The sequence below is a fragment of the Arachis ipaensis genome, chromosome B10, assembly GCF_059453495.1.
Source record: "Arachis ipaensis isolate K30076 ecotype BB chromosome B10, ASM5945349v1, whole genome shotgun sequence".
NCBI lineage: Eukaryota > Viridiplantae > Streptophyta > Magnoliopsida > Fabales > Fabaceae > Arachis > Arachis ipaensis.
In genome coordinates, this window is record NC_142435.1 from 129,512,962 (window position 1) to 129,529,505 (window position 16,544).

The following is a 16,544-nucleotide window of genomic DNA, read 5'->3' on the forward strand; positions in this document are numbered from 1 at the left end:
TCTAGAACGTTTCCAGCAAGCTTATGACTTTAAGTTTTTCTTTTGAGTTATGTTTGGGTTATATCCTCACAAATTTAATGATTGAAAATTGGAATGCTCTGGTGGAGCCAAGATTAAATTGCTAGTTTTGAAATTTTCAAACAATACAGTAGCTCAAGATTCATTAGTAAAATATGCCAATCTAGTGATGTTGGAGTTGAATCCAAAATGAACTTGATTGGGAATATGCCAATCTGGGTACGCTCACTCGACTTATCCTACTGATATTATTTTCATGTGATATTTTTGCAGTTTGATCACAGTATAAGTGACAACAGTGGTGAAACTGAAGGTGAAATTGGTGGACATGTTCTTTGTGCAATTGACATGTAAAGTCTTAGGGTTGTTTGTATTTTTTATTTTTTTAAAAATTTCAATGTGCAATGAGGACCTGAGATGTGTAATGTATAATGATTTTATAGAAGCAGGATTACATTTGGACATCCATATTGGAACATCTCTAAAGAAGTGAGTGAATACTTATTTTTATATGATACTGTAACTGGGCCTTTTTCTTTGTTAGTTTACTGATTAAGTCATGTTTTTTTTTAGTAGAGCTATTGAATAGATAGAATAGGCATTTGATTAAACCCAAAGGCTTAGTTATTATTAGGTTAAGCTTCAATACCTAGTTTCTTTAAACATGGTTTGAACTTTTTTAAACATGTATAATTTTGAACTAATTTATTTGTATGCGTTATAATTTTTTAGTTAAATGACTAAAATAAAATAATATGAGGGTTATTTTAGTATAGCAACAAAATTTGTATTCTAACTAATATTCTGTGAAATGTTAATGACATACTTGCTATTGGTGATGTAATACCTGGTCTAACCGAAATTAATTAAATAATAAGTTAAATAAGAGCGAATATGGTTGGAAGATTTGGCAATTGGAATTTGATAATTCAAATATGATATTTGGATTCAGTGAATTTTTCCGAGTCGGAAAACATAGTTTTCTGCGTAAAAGCGCGCAGTGGAATTTTGACCGGCAGTACCGGCTGAGATCTGTCTGGTACTACAGCTGAGGAAATTGATTATGGGTAAATAATATTAATAAATGAGGAACTATAATTAGGGAAGGTAGAAATATTTAAAGTGCAATTTAGAGCGCTAATCTTAAAGGTTTTGGCCCAAAATTGGGGCAATGGGCAAAAATAAGTGAACCGGGCCTAAGTGGGCCCAAGACCCAATATATATAAACATTAGTTATGAGCATTTCAGCTCATTTTGCCATAAAGAAGGGGTGTTGGGCACTGAAATTGGGAAGAGAGAAGAGAAGAGAGAAAACCTAACTCTCTTTGATCTTCAAACCACCATAACTTGAGCTACGGAGCTCCGATTGACGAGCCGTTTGCGGCCACGCGTCGCTCTTCTCATCTTCTACAATTCTATCTAAGTTTTGTGGTGAGTATTCCATTCATCTCTGCCCATTTTTCGAAGTTCTATACTGTTACACGTTTTTTGGTAATTAGTGTTGAAATCTTGTGATTTTGGGTGTTTAGGGATACTCCAACATGGATTCTAAGTGGGTTCTATCCCTACTTCATATGGGCTGAGGTAAGAAGTGCTCAAACCCTTGTTACTTGTCATTTTTATGAGCCCTAGGTTGATGTATGTATGTGATATTGGTTATGTTAGTGTATTTGGTGATGTTGGTGCACAATTGGGAGATTGGTATTGTTTGAGGAGCTTTGGTGAGGCTTGGAGCTAAGGTTGGTGAAGACTTCCAAAGAAGAGGCTCAATTGGTTTGGCTACAAGAGGTACGGTTTAAGTTTCATTTAAGTACCGTGTGTTGTGATGAGAATTCCTAGGCTAGATGCCCCTAGGATTAAGTTTGGATTGTGTAAATGGTTGGTGCTAATATGCATAGTTGGTATGTAATGTGAATTAATGATTTGGGTTGAGAATTGTGTGGTCTTGTATGCTTGATGTATTGAGAATTTGATGTTCTGGGTAATGAGTATTGATTTGTGGTTTATGCATTTAAATTATGATATTGGGCCGGAGGCCGTGGATTTTGGGCCGGAGGCCGAAAAAAGGTGAGAAAGGTAAGTTGATGTGTGCATTGTATGATGACACAAGTGATTGGATGAATTTCAGATAATGAATATATGAATGATTGGGTTGGTTATTGAATAATAAGGTTTGAGGAGTTGAGGTGTGGGATTTGGTAAATTTGGGTGCAATTATATAGATGAGGTATGTTTGGATTTGGTTGAGATATATAATAAGGTCATATATGTGATTATGATTATTGATGCCTTGATGGTATGATGATGCATTAGAGATATGTTTGTCGTGATATATGCTTGAGGAATGATTAAGGTTGATTTGTGGGTAAAGCCACGTGATAGTGAGTACGATATTGATTATGTATAATGATGGTTGATTGGAAATAGTGTTGTTGAAATTTGGCATGAGAAAGAGTATATGATATGTAAATGTGTTTGAGTTTGAGAAAGTGTCAACGTGCGAGTTGAGGAGGCTTGATGTTGATTTTGGTATATTTTGATTGATTTCAAAGAAAAGGCTGAAATTGGCATGTTTTGATTGATTTTGAAAAGAGTTGAAAATGGCTTGTTTTGAAAATGGCACTTTGTGGTTTTGTATGGAAACATGGTTTTGGGGCATACTTTGACGGGACATAACCTGGACTACGGATCTCTGTTTTCTGCCAAATCTGTTTAGAAATGAAATTGGATCCGGGATGTCCATGCCGTTCGAAGGACGGGTGAAAAACGATTTAAAATGAGAGAGTTATGTCCGTCGGAAGATTGGGGGTTGAATCTGTAAATTCTACAGCTTTTAACTTAGAAAATTTTTAGCAGAACGACCCTACGCGCGTAGGCGCACCTGGCGCGTGCGCGCCGTTCTTCTAGAAAGCACCATCCACGCATGCGCGTGGTGTGCGCGAGAGCGTCGATGCGCTGTACTAAATGCCCAGCTATTTTCCAGAGAGTTGTGCCAGGGTCGTGCCAATTTTGTGCCTGGGCGCAAGAGCACCCACGCGTACGCGTGGCTGACGCTTGCGCGCCGTTTGGATATTTTTCAACCCGTGCGTTCGCGCGTATGACGCTTGCGCGTCGATGAGTTTTTGGCCATCCACGCGTGCGCGTGGAGTGCGCGTACGCGTGGCCCTGTTTTCATGCCAAAGTTGATTTTTGAGTTTTTAAAGCCAAACCTCATACTTTTAAGCCTCCGATCTCACCCCTTATGTATCAAATCATTATGGTATGCCTAGCAATGAGGAAGGAGCTAGGGGATGTGGTAACTTGCGAGTGAAGCAAGGGAAAAGGTTATGATCAAGGATGATCAGATATGATTATATGAGATATGGAGGATGGCGGTGGAAGTACCGTGTATGCCATGAGCCGAAGGGCTATATTTATTGATAAATGATTGGTTCTTGATTGGACCATGAGCCGGATGGCTGAGTTCTTGCCGGATACGGCGGAGCCATGTTGATAAATTGGCTAGTTCTGGATTGAACTGTGAGACGGGTGGCTGAGTTATTGCCGAGTTACGGCAAAGCCATTATGGATTATGGCTGAGTATAAAGGCATATATGATAAATTAACGAATATGATAAATGAATAATGATGAAAAATGTTGAATGTAAGCATGCTTGTGTTTTCTCTCTGGTTGTAAGGGTGACAGGGCACCGATACCCTCTAATGGCGACAGGGCGCAGATACCCACTAATGGCGACAGGGCGCAGATACCCTCTAATGGTGATAGGGCACATATTCCCTCTAATGATATTAATACGCAACAGAGAGACTGTGCCCGGGTTAGCTACCGGACATGTCGGGTTGGCTTGATAACCGACAGATGATATCATCAGCCATAGGGCAGGCATTCATCATTTGCATATGTTTGAATTGTTTGGGTTTGCCTATTTGTTTTGGATTTCTACATTATATATGCTAAGTTACCTGATTATGTGCTAGTTGTTCTACTTGTACCCTAATTGTGTATTACTTGCCTGTATTGCTTGTGTTTGTACAACTGAGAGGCCCCTCATGTTGGTGTCGTGGAGGTTGAGGGCTGTTCTTGATGAGATGAATTGATGATGCGATTGCATGATGATGGTGATCATTAGTTGAGATGATTTGAGCTCCCTGGGTAGACGCAGTGATGTGGTTTCACTAGTTCCAGGGAGGGCATGATATATTGATATAGAATTGCTGAGACAGCACGACTGATGATGGCTTTGTTTATGATTCTGAAATCTTATTCGTGGGAGAGTCAGCGAGTTTGGAGTCATATGAGATGTGATCTAGATTTAGTATTCCCTTACGACAGATGCCTATTTATAGATTAGTGAGAATCTAGGCTGGATACTTGGTGAAAAGGAATTTAGGATGCTTGGTGAGTTTTTATTGCAGTGCATTGTATTTAATTGGCACTTTTACTGTACTGGGAACCCATGGGCCCGGGGTTCTCATTCCGTATATATCTCTTGTTTTTCAGATACAGGTCCAGGTGCTCAGAAGTGAGTTGTGGGTCGTCTGAGAGACGGCGAAGATCTTTATTTCCTCTACTTTGTGTTTGATTAGAATCTCTCCACTTATGTTTTGAAAAGATTATATTATGTATTGAACTCTTTTAGAACTTGCCTATAGAGGCTCTTATGTTTCCTTTGGGAGAGATTAGGATATACTATTGTCATCTACTTTCATACTGTACCCTAGCCGGCCTAAACTTCGCGGGTCGCGACTAGTGGCTATTTACTTATGTTATATATATCTATCTGTTATCTATCTCTTAATCTCCTCTACGCCTTGTCCGTATATCATTTTCGGCTTCACGGTTTATCTTTTGTTGTCGAAACGTGAGTGATACGTCTTTGCGATTTTATTTCTACTCTTTTCAGGCTTCTCGATTAATACTATTTTCGAAATTACCTATATTTATATATTAAAAATCCACCTGAGAGTCGTACCACTGTAATATCATTGACTTATGACTCGAGCATAAGGATTTGAATATTAGGGTGTTACATTATGGTATCAGAGCAGTTCGTCCTCATGAGCCTGAGGGATGGAACTGCTTATGCTTCAATGCATACTCTGAGTCTGTGCCTGTGCTAGTTAGGGTATCTAACCGATACATCTAGCATGAAGTCCATGAGTGTACTTTTGGTACTTTGAAGCACTATACTTCCGATATTGAGACTGATCAACTTGATATCGATTGTTTGGTGTGTATAGGAACCAGATGGCACCTCGTGGACCTGGTCGGGGACGTAAGAGAGATCGTACTAGTACCCAGGAACCGGAAATCAACCCGAATAACCCGGTAAACTTTATGGCGGTGTTAGAGAATATGGCTGCTACTATGCAGGCCATTGCGGAGGCTCTTGGGCAACAGATAAACAATAATGGCAATGGCGGAAGTGGAGCTCAGGGCCCGATGACACTGGCAACCTTCTTAAAGGTTAATCCACCTAAGTTCAAGGGAACCACTAATCCGACTGAAGCTGACACCTAGTTTCAGGCCATGGAGCGAGCACTGCAAGCGCAGTTGGTGCCTGAAGAACAGTGTGTTGAATTTGCTACCTATCTGCTCACGGGGGAAGCATCGCATTGGTGGCAAGGGGCCCGACGTCTCCTGCAGCAGGGGAATAATCCTATCACCTGGGGTACCTTCCAAGTGGAATTTTATAAGAAGTACTTCCCGAATTCTGCTAGAACGGTCAAGGAACTTGAATTACTGCAGCTGAAGCAGGGTACAATGTCCGTATCTGAGTATACGAATAAATTTGAGGAGTTATTCAGGTTTTCTCGTATGTGTCAAGGAACCCCAGGAGACTTCAAGGAATGGAAGTGTATTAAGTATGAGGGAGGACTTCGAAGTGAAATCCTGAGCTCCGTTGGACCGATGGAGATTAGGGTCTTCTCCGAACTTGTGAACAAGAGCCATATTGCTGAAGAATGTGTGAGGAAGGCTGTTGAGACGAAGAATGACCATCAGGAGTCCCACCGCAGAGAGCACAATCAGAAATACCCAACAAGGGGTCAAGAGTTTAAGAGAAGAGGATACCCACAACGTCTTCCCCAAAGGCGAAATGACCTTGCTACAAATAAGAATTCCCAAGGAAAAGGTAGGGAAAAGCAAATAGTGGTTGTTTCAGATGTTTTGAGCTGTCAGAGATGTGGAGGTCATCACCCAAATAGACCGTGTCGTTATGGTTCGGGTTTGTGTTACAATTGCGGAAAGCTAGGACATTTGGTCAGAGATTGCCCATATCGGAAGGACCGGGAGACTGCCAGGTCTGATTTTCGTACCTGAGGTAATAAGAAAACTGATAACTTAATTCTTTACCACTTTAGATAATGCTGAAGGCTGGTATTCACTCATAATACATGGTCGAATGAAAAATTATGATCTGTTCTAGATAACCCTAAGTTATCTTAATAGAAGGTTTGGTGAGCATAAGTGATTAGGTAGGCCTTTAACGGAAAGCAACCTTAGAGTGGAATGACTGGTGGGCGATGTCAAAGCCATCATCCGGGAACTCCGTGTCGAGGTGGATTGGGACTTTGCTATGGTTGTAGAGGAGTTGGACACGTGTCCTGGAAATGTCCTAAGAAGGTCAACCGGAATACTACCAAGGGCCAACAATAAGGTCGTGTGTTCACTACAACAACGGATGATACCGTTAGATCCGACGGTTTGGGAATTGGTAAGCGAAAGATCGGTAACAACGTGTTAAAAGTACGATTAAGTTGGTATGTGGTTTTGGCTATCATAGATAGAAATCTAGTGAATGCCAGTCATGCTAAGTTGTGGTTGTGAGGAAGTAAGTGATAGAACTCGTACTAGACGAGAGATCAGAATTAAGCAGCGAAAACTTGTGGAAGCAGTAACACAGGATAGCTACGAATAAGAGCTGTAAAAGTTTACTATAGTATCTTATGTTTGAATACTAGAAGGGTTAAGCGGGTTACTGCAAGTAATGATCCCCAATAGTTGGAATTGATTGTGGCTGCGAGCTTTGATGGTTCTAAAGCGAATGAGGAAATTATCATTGATGCATAATTGGATTTAGATGATGAGAGAGTGCAAGTTGTCGTGTTTGAGAGATGAGTACCATGATGTTTGGTCATAGTGACCTTGGAATTAGATTGAGATTTATAATGATTGGTTTTGAAAGACGAATGTGAAAACCACTAAATTGGAATGCTGATGCGGTACTGAGATTGGTTTAAGGGAACCCGTGACGGGTGGTAAACTCCAATTTTTGGGGAGGTACTGTTGAAAATTTTTCCCAAGAAATTGAAAGAGCGTTGGTTATGGTTTTGAGGATGATTTTTGATATGAGTAACGTTAACAAAAGAGATGTGTCTCGAATGCTTTTATAGATTATTAAAGGAAAGCGGATTCTTATAATTTTGTTAAATTGTTATTTCAAACTCATTTGCTTTCCAGAAATGAAAGGGGTTTTTGATTGATGAGTCAGAGAATTTATAACAGCAAGTCATGTGGAAATTCGAGGGTTTGAGAATAAGAAAGTAAGTTTGGAGTTTATGCTTGGAGTTGAGCTGTGATTAGTGGTAATTGGCTTGGCAGAGAGAGAGGATAGTGATGGAGTATCATTAAGGTGTGGTGATGATCTTTGATTGATTATAGTGATGGGGGATGATGGCTGTGATTAACGATGATGGTAATATTATTGATGACATGATTTGAGATTTAATAGGGTGAGTTGATGAGACGATAAAAGTAAGGAACGAGACTATTGGTCGGCGTTGGACAAATGACCGAGAACCTCGAATATAGAGAAATCAGAGCGCGGCAACGGAAGCGCGCAGAATAAAAGGACCTTGGGACTGTTATGCGTTGGATATAGAGGCAGACTACGCTCGCGTACTCGCAGTGATGGATGGAATTTTCGAGGGTGAAAATTTCTGTTAGGGGGGTAGAATGTAATACCCGGTCTAACCGAAATTAATTAAATAATAAGTTAAATAAGAGCGAATATGGTTGGAAGATTTGGCAATTGGAATTTGATAATTCAAATACGATATTTGGATTCAGTGAATTTTTCCGAGTCGAAAAACATAGTTTTCTGCGTAAAAGTGCGCAGTGGAATTTTGACCGGCAGTACCGACTGAGATCTGTCTGGTACTACAGCTGAGGAAATTGATTATGGGTAAATAATATTAATAAATGAGGAACTATAATTAGGGAAGGTAGAAATATTTAAAGTGCAATTTAGAGCGCTAATCTTAAAGGTTTTGGCCCAAAATTCGGCCAATGGGCAAAAATAAGTGAACCGGGCCTAAGTGGGCCCAAGACCCAACATATATAAACATTAGTTATGAGTATTTCAGCTTATTTTTCCCTAAAGAAGGGGTGTTGGGCGCTGATTTGAGAAGAGAGAAGAGAAGAGAGAAAACCTAACTCTCTTTGGTTATCATAAGCATATGGCTCCTCCCACCTTTGGTTATCCCATCCTTGATACACATTCTCATTATAGTCCTCATCACCTACAACATAATTGTAACTACACTCATAGCCAAAGTGAGAATTCATGATAGCAAGTGGAAAATGAAAACAAAATCAAATAAGAAGCAAGAAAATTAAATCCTAAAACTAGCAAGAGCTAACAAAAGCACACATATTCACACTATTCACATATATACAATAACCAATAACATAACACCATTGCAATTCCCCGGCAACGGCGCCATTTTGATGAATGGATTTTTGATGGTATAGAATTTCACAAATGAATTCTCGTTGCAAGTATAGTTTCTAAACCAATCACTAATCCTTTCATACAAAAAGTTGTTTGTCACTAAAACAAACCCCTAAAATTAATAACCGAAGTATTCAAACCTCGGGTCGTTCTCCCTAGGAATTACAATAAAGTGTCTTGTTATTGGTTATGAGTTATTTTGGGGTTTTGGATAAGAAGCATGAAAAGTAAATGGCAATGAAAATAAACTAACAACTATAAAAGGCTCTTGGCAAGGTATGAAAATTAGAAGTCCTATCCTAGTTATCCTTCTCAATTGTGATGAGAATTGTTCGTTGCTACCACTTAGTTAACCCTTACTAATTAAAGGAAAGTCAAGTGGATGAATTGACTTGAGCCACAAGTCCTAGCCAACTCCCAAGAAAAGACTAGCTTTAGTGCACTCCAAACCAATTAGCAATCTCTCCAATTATCAATCAACAAAGGGATTAGATAACTCAAGTGTCACTAATTACTCCACCTAGGCCAAGAGGAACAAAATCTACACTATATCTAGAAGAGGCATTTCAACAAACACATAGAGTGCAATAGAAGTAAACATTATTAATTGCAAGAATTAAAGGAATCTACAACTACAAAGGCAAGAGATCAACAATAGAAAAGCAAAGAAGAACAATTATTATGAATTACCTCTTATTGAATTGGAAGAATGTAGAAGGAACAATACTAGATCTACAACAAAATATAAGAACAACATAAAGGAAATTACAACAAAAGAATAGAAGAAGATTGAATGTAGCAACAAAGAATTGAGAGATAGAAGTGGAAGAAAGCAAAGATTAAAACCTAGATCTAAGAACTAAACCTAATCCTAATCCTAATTCTAGAGAGAAGTGAGAGCTTCTCTCTCTAGAAACTACTTCTAAACTAATCCTAATGAGTGTGAATGATTGGAATTCTCTCTTGCTCTTCAATCCTTGGCTTTAAATAGCATCTTTGGCGCCAAAGTTGGTTGGGATTGGGCCCCACAACCCTTGAGAATTCGTTGGTCACGTTTTCATTAAAAAATCATAAACCAGCACCGACGCGTACGCGCACAGCACGCGTACGCGTCCATGGGGTGATTCGCAGGTGCGCGCAAGCGCCAAGTGCGCGCGCGCGTCCATGGGCGAGTTCAACTTTTTTGACTTTTCATGATTTCTCCACTTTGCATGCTTTCCTCTTCACTCCTTTGATCCATTCCTAGCCTTTTCAATCTGAAATCACTAACAAATATATCAAGGCATCTTATGGAATCAAAGATGAATGAAAACCATCAAATTAAGGGTCTAAAAGCATGTTTTCACATCTAGGTACAAATAAGGAGACAATCACAAAACCATGCTATTTCATTGAGTACATGTGGGTAAAAGGTGATAAAATCCCTTAAAATCAATACAAGATAAACCGTCCAAATAGGGTTTGTCAACCTCCCCACACTTAAACCAAGCATGTCCTCATGCTTAAACCATGAATGAAGTAAAGGGCATGGCATTTATTTAATGGAAACTAACTAAGTGCAATCTACCTAAATGCAACTATCTAAATGAATACAATTGCTTGGTCGAAATAAATCAATTCCCAAGAAGCATATATGCACAAGGGCTAAGGACTAGCAAGTCTAATCCACAATTGAATTGAGCTATTAAATATTTTCACAAACTTGCATGAAAGGAGATGATCATAGGTGGAGACATGTAATCGAGCATCGAACCCTCACCGGATGTGTTTGCACTCTATTCGCTCAAGTGTTTAGGGTTGATTCACTCAATTCTCTCCTAATCATGCTTTCCAAGATTTGTTTTTCTTCTAACAATCAACATTTATTTCATGCATGCATACAAGTATCATGAAGTCTTTTCATTGGTTGTAATGGGGCTAGGGTCAAGGTAGGATGCATATTTGGTCAAGTGAGCTTGAAATTTGAATCTTTGATAAGCTTAAACTTCCCACCTAACCTATGACATCCTATACAATTAAGTTCTAATCTAACTACCCATTTTTCACCTTTTCACATACTCATGCATTTTCTTTTCATTTCACAACTCATATGCATTGATCTTATTGAGCTTCACCTTGGGGCATTTTGTCCCCTTTTTATTTCTTTCTTTTTCGTTTTCTTTCTTTTTCCATTTTTTTCTATGCTTTTCATATATTTTTTTTTTGTTTTTCTCATTTTTTCTTTCTTTCAAACTATATACAAGAGTACCAATGCATAAGGTCTATACATTTAATCAATACATGAGCATGTACCCAATTCCCAATATTTACAATAATAATACAAAACTACCCTTTTATTCACCCAATGTCCCAAGGTTCCCACACTTGAATGATACACACACTCTAGCCTAAGCTAATCAAAGATCCAAATAAGGACATTTATTGTTTTTCGCTTTAAGGCTTGTAATGTGCTAAATTAAGAACAAGTGGGTTAATCGTAGGCTCAAATTTGGCTAACAATGGAAGATAAAAGGTAGGCTATTTGGGTAAGTGAGCTGATGAAATGATGGCCTCAATCATATAAATGCATGAATACACAAAATAATGGACATAAAGAATCAAACAAATCAAAGATTACAATCATAGAAAAAGACTAATGCACACAAGAAGGAAAAATAAGTGGTTATAAGATGTAACCACACCGTTAGGCTCAAATCTCACAAGCTTGTGTTCTTAGCTCATAAATCATGTTCCACAAAATATATAATTCAAGCAAGTTCTATGAAAAGTTTTCCACTCAAATCAATTGACATGCCCTATAGATAGAAATCTTGAAAAATTCTCATTATTTTGACTAAGCTTATTGTGTATGCATATGCAAAAATAAGAAAATGCAAGTAAAAATCCTAAAATCCTAGAATGAAATGCAAAAGTATTGGAGTTAGAAATTTGTCACCCAAAATCGCCGACCGGTTGGACGACCTCCCCACACTTAAAAGTTTGCACCGTCCTCGGTGCACTCAAAGATGAGCAAGGGGGTACGGCGAATCTCCAGATTGCTGCATGTTCTTTCTTCCGCTTCCATGTGTGCTTGTGGTGCATTGTTCATGAAAAATAAAAATATAACACCATAAGATGAGAAGATATAAAAGCAAAGAAGCATACATTGTTGGAATGAGGTAGATCACTAGAAATGAGTGAGTGAATTAGTGTGACATGAATGACAAGTAAGTGTGTGAATTCTAAATTGCGCGGTTTAGAACACACATTAGTATAAAGAGCTATGTCACAAAAGAAGCATGCACTGTACTCATTCTAGTGTGCTTGATATGCTTTAAGTAAGCTTGTAAGGTCAGACAAGCATTAGAGAAGCATGAAAGCATTCAAGTCAAACATATGGATGGATATAATCATGAACACAATGCATTAAGGTAAATGCACAACATCATCCATCAAGAGGTTGCCTAATCGAGGGAAAAGGATCCAAATCACATGGTGGCTAGCTACAACATGCAATTCAAAAGAGTTATAAGCTCGAAGACAATTCTCATCACTTGGTATTTTTTCAAAAGGTAAGCATGAAGAACTCAAAACCAAGTAACAAAATATAACCTCAATCATAGAATCCAACAAAGATTATCTAAAAACATTCATGCTAAAATAGCATTTAGGCAATAAGGGATATAGCAATGTACAGTAAACAAAGTCAATACTCCAACACTTATGATGAAAAGAGAGAAAATAAAATGAAAACTAAACTAAAACTAACTAATCAACTAACTAACTAACTAATTAACTAGGTAACTAAAATAATTGGTTATTGATGGTGTTTGGAAGTGTTGGATGAGGGGTAGGAGGAGGGAAGAAATGGAAAGAGGGGAAGAAAAGAAAAGTGGATGGGAGAAAGAAATCCGTGCGTACGCACACATGGCGCGCGCGCGCAGGTGGTGGAATAGAGAGGGAGGCGCGGACGCGTACTCTGCGCTCGCGCGTAGATGGGGATGTGGGCATGGGCGCGGACGCGTACCTTGCGCGTCTGCGTGGATGGCTAGCCAGGCCAGCCGCCTACTGTTGGCCCAGAGTTGGCACAACTCTCTGGTAAAAGTACCAGAAGTGCAAGTGGCCTAATCGACGCGCGCGCGGCATGTGCGCTTGCGCGTGTGTTGCAAATTCAGCATGATGGGCGCGTACGCGCCAGGTGCACGGACGCGCGGATGGTGTTGGGCCTGGGGCTCAACATTCGCACAGTGAAGGCCTAACTCTCGGGTTTGCTAGCGGGGAGTGGAACTTCCGCATCTACGCGTGCGCGCCATGTACGCGGACGCGTAAATGGTCGAAAATGCTTGAAGTGCGCGTACGCGTCATGTACGCGTATGCGTAAATGGTGCTCTGTTTTTCAAAATTTTTTTTTTGTACCAATCTCAGCATTCTAAACCTCCAAGCATCTACCAAAACACCCTAAAACCTTATTTAACATACTAAACTACCAATTAAACTCAACTATCTAAACAAAACATGAAATTAAACTAATTCTATCAATATGTACAAAAGAGAAAATGAAAGGATTTTACCATGGTGGGTTGTCTCCCACCTAGCACTTTTGTTTATTGTCCTTAAGTTGGACTTATGGGGAGCTCCTCATCAAGGTGGCTTGTGCTTGTATTCATCTTGGAACTCCCACCAATGCTTGGTTCTCCATTGTGCCCCAAGATTCTTCATGGATTGAGCCAAGTCTTGATGGAGTTCTTCACAAGCTTGGGGCTCCCAAAGTTGATCCTCTTCTTGTAATCCGGGATCCCACACTTTGTTTTCACACCTGTCTTGAGGTTGATCATCATTATTAGTCCAACCGGGTGGTGAGTGAGGTGAATTCTCTATATAGTGGCCAACAATCCTCCTAGACCCATCTAATTGAGCACTACTCCAACCTTTATATCTCATGTTTGATGCATCAACCATAATGAGCCTTGATTTGCAACGCCAACCACGAAACATCTTTCGCTTACGCTTCATCCCACAAAGGATCCTAAGTTGACCATCCGTTTCAAGCAAGCCATACTCAAGTGGGACAATAAAGCTAATAGAGATGAATTTTACCCACTCAAGTGAAGGAGTAGATGGCCACCTAGGCAAAGATGCTTCCAAAGATCTTGACAAAGCATAACCAACCCCCGTTCTTCTATTTCTAGGGACTTCCACCTCTTCACAAGATTTCTCTAATTCAATCATTTGTTCATTAATAATCAAACTATCTAAGCCTTTTCCCTTAATCAAACTATAATTGGGAGGGTGAAAGGAGTTTACCTCCACAACCTTTTCAAATGCACCGGGAGAAGGTTCTTCAAGTTCAAAGGATTCTCCACTACTAGGACTTGATGTTTGCTCTTTATTGCCATGGGAACTCAATTCTTGCTCTATCCCATCCAAGTCTTTATATGGAATATACCTTGGAAGGTGTGCACTTTTCTCCCTAGCATCAATTTCAATCATCTTGGAGGGGTTTTCTTCAACGCTATGTTCCCATGGAAGCTCCGCATCCCCTAAGTCTTCTACCACTTCTTCCTTGTCTTCAACAATTAAAGCTTCCTCCAATTGTTCTAATACAAAGCAACTTCCTTCATTTCCCACCGGAGTTTCCAATCTCTCCTTCATGCTATGTTCTTCATTTGATTCTCCACATGTAGCCATGGAAGTTCCTTGAGTGTTCAAGCATTGGGAGGCTAATTGATTTGTTACCGCATCCAAGGTGGCCATGATATTTTGCACATCCCTTTTCATCTCTTCTTGCCCTTGAACAAGAACACCAAGGGTTTCATCCATTAGAGATTGGGGTGGGTGGAAGGGTTCATTAAATTGGGGAGAGGGTTCATAGTAGGAAGGTGGTTCTTCTTGGTAGAGTTGTGGTGGTTCTATGTTTTCCACTCTTTCCACTTGTTGCACAACACACTCCATGGTTGCTTGAAATTGATCCAATGCTTCCTTGAGATGATCCCTTGACTCTTGTTCCTCTTGGATAATATGATTAGGATCATGTGGCTCTTGGATCAATGGATATGAGTATTCTTCCATGGGAGGTTGTGGTGAAAAGTAGTATTCATCTTGTGGTTGAAAATTTTCATATATTGGAGGTGGTTCATCTTAGTAATAATGTGGAGGAGGTGGCTCTTGAAAATGTTGATGTTGGCGTGGTGGTGGCTCTATGTGTGGTTCATATTGCTCATATGGTTGTTGGTAGGATGGATATGGATTAGGGTCATATGAAGATGGTTGGTAAGAAGGGGCTTGTGAGTATGGTTGGGAGTTATGTTGAGGGTATGAATCATAGGCATATGGTGGTGGTTCTTGAAAGTCACAAGGTGATTCACCATAATCATTGGATTGATATGCATCATAGAATGGCTCTTCTTCATAGTGCATTGGTGGGGGTTGTTGCCATGAGGATTGATCATAAGCATATGGCTCCTCCCACCTTTGGTTATCCCATCCTTGATACACATTCTCATTATAGTCCTCATCACCTACAACATAATTGTAACTACACTCATAGCCAAAGTGAGAATTCATGATAGCAAGAGGAAAATGAAAACAAAATCAAATAAGAAGCAAGAAAATTAAATCCTAAAACTAGCAAGAGCTAACAAAAGCACACATATTCACACTATTCACATATATACAATAACCAATAACATAACACCATTGCAATTCCCCGGCAACGGCGCCATTTTGATGAATGGATTTTTGATGGTATAGAATTTCACAAATGAATTCTCGTTGCAAGTATAGTTTCTAAACCAATCACTAATCCTTTCATACAAAAAGTTGTTTGTCACTAAAACAAACCCCTAAAATTAATAACCGAAGTATTCAAACCTCGGGTCGTTCTCCCTAGGAATTACAATAAAGTGTCTTGTTATTGGTTATGAGTTATTTTGGGGTTTTGGATAAGAAGCATGAAAAGTAAATGGCAATGAAAATAAACTAACAACTATAAAAGGCTCTTGGCAAGGTATGAAAATTAGAAGTCCTATCCTAGTTATCCTTCTCAATTGTGATGAGAATTGTTCGTTGCTACCACTTAGTTAACCCTTACTAATTAAAGGAAAGTCAAGTGGATGAATTGACTTGAGCCACAAGTCCTAGCCAACTCCCAAGGAAAGACTAGCTTTAGTGCACTCCAAACCAATTAGCAATCTCTCCAATTATCAATCAACAAAGGGATTAGATAACTCAAGTGTCACTAATTACTCCACCTAGGCCAAGAGGAACAAAATCTACACTATATCTAGAAGAGGCATTTCAACAAACACATAGAGTGCAATAGAAGTAAACATTATTAATTGCAAGAATTAAAGGAATCTACAACTACAAAGGCAAGAGATCAACAATAGAAAAGCAAAGAAGAACAATTATTATGAATTACCTCTTATTGAATTGGAAGAATGTAGAAGGAACAATACTAGATCTACAACAAAATATAAGAACAACATAAAGGAAATTACAACAAAAGAATAGAAGAAGATTGAATGTAGCAACAAAGAATTGAGAGATAGAAGTGGAAGAAAGCAAAGATTAAAACCTAGATCTAAGAACTAAACCTAATCCTAATCCTAATTCTAGAGAGAAGTGAGAGCTTCTCTCTCTAGAAACTACTTCTAAACTAATCCTAATGAGTGTGAATGATTGGAATTCTCTCTTGCTCTTCAATCCTTGGCTTTAAATAGCATCTTTGGCGCCAAAGTTGGTTGGGATTGGGCCCCACAACCCTTGAGAATTCGTTGGTCACGTTTTCATTAAAAAATCATAAACCAGCAC

The 16,544-nt window shown here is 39.2% G+C and overlaps 1 pseudogene; it reads right to left on the reverse strand.

Annotated features, from left to right (window-relative positions):
• Positions 1 to 13,373: 13,373 nt before the first annotated feature.
• On the reverse strand, positions 13,374 to 15,296 carry LOC148581698 (uncharacterized; annotated as a pseudogene).
• Between the last annotated feature and the right edge of the window lie 1,248 nt (positions 15,297 to 16,544).